Genomic DNA, 5,000 nt, shown 5'->3' on the forward strand with positions numbered 1-5,000 from the left:
GAAACACTTTTCGCAACCCGAAAATCACGCCCGAAAAACTCCCCGAAAACTTTACGGGCCCGAAAAGTTTTCGGGTCTTTTGAGAAACGCACGCCAGATCTTAAAACATCCGAAACAGAAACAGCTCTAGAGCGCTAAGGTCGCAAGCGCTAGAGAGAGATAACAAACTGAAAACAGCATCTTAAATAGGTAAAACGAACCAATCTAAAGCTACAATAAGAGCACTGCAACACATAAAGGCGACAAACTGTAAGAAAGAATGCGAAGCTAAAATAACAGTGGAAAATATATTTACGTTCTAATTCGCTTTGCTCAAAGGAACGTAAATTATATATTGCTTAAGTAACTGCAAAAAATCAGACAAAATCACATATGGGTAGATCGCGTGCGAACCTTAACAAGCGAAAGAACAAACAAAGTACTCCAAAAATGATCATACAAAAGGCTTGAGAGCGCAAAAAGAAAATAAAAAATCACTGCGAAAAAACTGTTGATCCGTCGAAGTCGAAGTTCCTTTGAACTTTTTGTCTGGTCCACGACGACCTTGTGCAGGCTGTCTCATTTTCCTGCTTGCTGCCTCCTTAGCTTTCTTTAAGCGTCTCTCCTCCTCCTAGCCAGACGCTAACTCATCTGAAACTTATTCGTCGACCACTTTCCAACCATTAGAACTCTTGTCAGCAATTCTGATCAGCTCCTGCCCCTAACGAATGAGTTCTTTTCCTTTATCTACCAAATCATCTATTTCCTTATTTTTGGAATCGGAAGCCGAGCGAATTCTATCAAAAACGCTGCAGTCGATCTGAGCACTAACGTCAAACTGCTTTTGATTGCCCCTAAACTTCATTTGAGTCACTTGCTTATCCAGCTTAGATTTCGACTCGAGCTGCTTAGTCTTTTCGTCTAGCTTATACTCTATGTATGTTTTGAACATTGAAAAAACTTCGTAGACCATCGGCGATTCATCTTGCAGCAAAGACCTAGGAGTGCCCTTGTTTTTATCGGTCACGTCCCCGGGAGTAGGCATACTCGACGAGATCTTAAAACATCCGAAGCAGAAACAGCTCTAAAGTACTAAGCTCGCAAGCGAGAGAGAGGAAAAGAACTTAAAACTGCATCTTAAATAGCTAAAACGAAGCAATCGGAAGCTACGATAAGCGCACCGCGACACCTAAAGGCGATAAACTGTAAGAAAGAATGCAAAGCTGAAATATTAGTGTAAATTATATTATATCAGTAATCTTATACCTAGTTTTCTTAAGGCTTGTATTTGAATTTCAAAAAATTATAACGGCAGATCATTTAACTCCCAGAAAAAGTCAGGCTGTGCCTGACGAAATATTGGTAAATCAAAAATATATATTTCCTCCCAGCCGTACAACAAGCCTTGCAGTATTATTTTGTTTTAAGTCTTCAAATTATCCGCTGGTTAGATCTCTCAAGATCCTGCGCTTCCACTTTGTTCAGCTGGCCCTTTCATAAAAAAATTGTTTACAAGTACGTATGTCACAAGTGCACTCTTGCACAAGATTCTCCTGTAGCGTCAAATATACGGCCTTCCTTCGGACTCGTGGCACTGGTACATCCAAGCCCCACTCATCACACAAGAACTGAAGTACACCAAGATTTTTTTTTTCTTAATGGAAGCTGTATTGATCATATCGCAAACGTTGTAGTGGTCACAAATTATTGGATGCACCAGCTGTAGGGACTCCATGTCAGTTTCTCTAGTTTGAAAAAGGTTTTTTTTTTTCAATGGCAGCTGCAGCGTCTCTGTCCATGCTGAAACACCCTCATGCACCCTTCCTTTGGGCAGCTGTATACTGAAAGCATTTGCGCGGTTGCTGATTCATGGTTGGACCCCATCCATGACATCTGTTTCTTCCGGTTTGGTATAAAAGATAACATGAGACCATCGTTATAATGCCTTCTGAATGTTGCAATTCATTTGCATGACGTCCCCCCCCCCCCCCCCTATCACGCAAATTAGCTATTGAATACACTCGACTTATCATAGACCAAGAAATATATTTTGTCTTAGAAAAGTTTTTTTACGCGCTTTACACTAAATAGCTGGATATTGCAAGAATGTACCTCAACTCTCTCGTCTTTCACGCCGATTAGTTTTCTTTCGCTTATTCTATGCGCTCGTCTGGCTCGAAAAAAAAAAGCTCGTCTGGCTTTTATTCTATTTGTTCACTCCCGGTATTTTGGATTTCTTTAGGGGAGAAGTTTCGTTTTGACCTTTGACTACTATAACTCTCACCCCGTTTACACCGCCATGGGACAGAAGTGCAGCTTTCATTTGGTCCGCTGTAGTAACATCATTTCCCTCGTTAAAACCAGAGATGAGTTTTGCAGGTCGCTGATCATGACATACGGTCAGCAACACCTTTTCCTCCTTGAGTGTCTGAGAGGTCAACGGCGGTGACCTTTACACCTGAGGAGTCTTGCAGGCTGATACGGCCAGTATTTCCGATGCTGCGTGGTAGCATCCAGCATTATCCTTTCGAAAATACGCTTTCTGGATTTGGAAATACTCGGTCTTGAGTGTGCGCAATACGTGTTCCAGGATAAGAGTTAGAATGGCAGTCCCAGCAATCTTAATGTAACACTGCCTCGTGCGATTGTGGGCACTACTCTGGTCACGCCAATTTTTGGATCCGAAGGTTTCTATCTTGCATGCTACCAGGAACTTTTTGAGCTTTATTTTTTTCACTTCAAGATAATCAAAGCCAGCAAATGAAGACCCAGCGCTTGAACTATCTGTACTGGGGAAATAGCTTGCATATTGACCAATAGTAAGCGTCTACATTCTCGATCAATTCATCGGTTGTACTTTTAGTGTCATTGCTATCGCTTTCCTACACAAGAAATAACGACAAAAAGTGATTGGTGAACAAGGTTTTTTCTTTTCTTTTCATAACTTGAATAGCGTACAAACTTGTCAACCGCACTAAAACCACTGCAAAAAGCCCATACCGGTACTTCACAAACTTAATACATTAGTTTAAGGCAAATTTTCCCTATTTTGTTGGTGGTAGATGCTATGTGTAGTTATAATGTATTTTGATAAATATGGTGTCAAACAAATGTTCGTTATTACTTTTACCTGATCCGAGCAAACTCTCTTATCTCTGGGGCTGCTTCAGTTGGCAGAGAAGTTTCTCTGACTGTAACCTCTAAATCGGATTCCATATTTGCAATCTTTTTTAGATGCTCTCGACATCGCCTGCATATGGCTTAAAGTTAAATAGAGCGTTATACGTTACTGAGAAATCTGAATTATTTTCAAGGATTCTTCTTACGTGCATCAGTTTTAACCTTAATTGAATTGATGCCATGCAATAGCATTAGTTGAAATTCTGCAGTTTTTAACCCCTTTACGCACTAAACTACAGACACCATCCGCGGAACTCCTCCCTCTTGACTTGACACCTCTCTCAACACTCCAGAGACAACAACGAAGCACCATTAACAAAGTTCACACAAGTTACCCTTACCGGTGCACATAAAAACACACACATACACTAGGGCGCGGGCAGGCGTGGCCGCAAGCAAATTTATAAAACTTTTAGCAGAAATTGGAGCAATTTGGGGAAAAGCCCAGTCCCAACCCAACTTTGTAGTTAGTTTTCCAAAGGTCTCCCGCTAGTGGAAATTGAAAAATGCCTGTTTTGATATTTGGATAAGCCAGAAAGCAGGACTTTCCTTATTTCCCCAAACCTCTGAAAAGGTTTTAGACACACTTTTCGAATTATGTTACTGTCAAAATGAATTCAGACTACCTGCGCTAATGCTTAAGATATGATGAAACGTAACGTGCGCCTTAAGTACAAGTTGATGGTTTTCTTTCATTCATTTGGAAATTTTAATTGTTTTCTGATATTTTCCTGGAGGTATCCAGTTTTCTCTGGACTAGTAGACTCTTGTAAACTCATTGTTGATAGTCTGTACACTCTCTGATGCAAACACTTACTGATTCGATTACTGTTTCACACAATTCAGTAGGTATGTGCTAAAACAATCAGTAACATTCACAAATCCGGAAACTTTTGCGTTAGTGTAAATATGATGTTCATTGCTTTTGGAGCTTCAAGTGAATTGTGATGTCATGTATAATATGAAATGAAACAAAAATAAATAAATAAATAAATAAATAAATGAAAGCAAAACTCACCACTCCCAAGGGGCTTTCTAGGGCCAATGAAACACAATCAACGAAACAAGACATCAACTGCAAGAATCCCAACTCGCCAGAAGCAAACCAGTTTGCTGTTTATGCAAGTGCAGCTGAGAAGTTGAACCAGGGATTACCAGGACCAAATTCAAGGAGCAGTCAGAACGAGTCTTAAATCCGGAATGTTCGGATCTCAATGAAAGCGCCCAAACTACTGAGCCCTCATAAGTTAATATACACACCTTCATAACTTCACCAATTGTTCGACTTCATTGGTCATCAAGCAGCGCACGCAGTCAGCCAGCAGTAAGAAATGGTTTTGCAAATTAAGGTGATTCCCTTGAAAATGACGTACTATCCAGATTTTTTGTTAAACTTGGCACAATCGCAGAGGACATTAAAATAATGCAATAAAAAAAATGGAATCACCGTGCTTGTTTTCGTGCTGCATGCCCATTATTCTCAGTATTTTTTTTTTTTTTTTTACCGAATTACGCGAGAAGCGTTCGCATCAACCGGAAAAAAATTGTTCTTATATCGCAAAAGCGACTGAATATCACTGAAAACTCGAGCCTACCTGTCTGTTTGGGCTAAGGTCTTTCACTACAGTGATTTCAAATTGCTCGATCGAGCAAAGAAATGTAACCAAATTACATCGCTACATCATCACCTCACACTTGGTGTCTGGCTCCAAATGCAGTTTCATGTCATTTATGTATAAATACTACAACTTGTACTATCCAAAAAAATTTTTCTCCCCAAAATATGTTTTCCGTGTACCTATCACGAGTACATAACACTATTAAACAGGAGGCGGGGGGGA

Source organism: Montipora capricornis, chromosome 12 (genome assembly GCF_036669925.1).
Source record: "Montipora capricornis isolate CH-2021 chromosome 12, ASM3666992v2, whole genome shotgun sequence".
NCBI lineage: Eukaryota > Metazoa > Cnidaria > Anthozoa > Scleractinia > Acroporidae > Montipora > Montipora capricornis.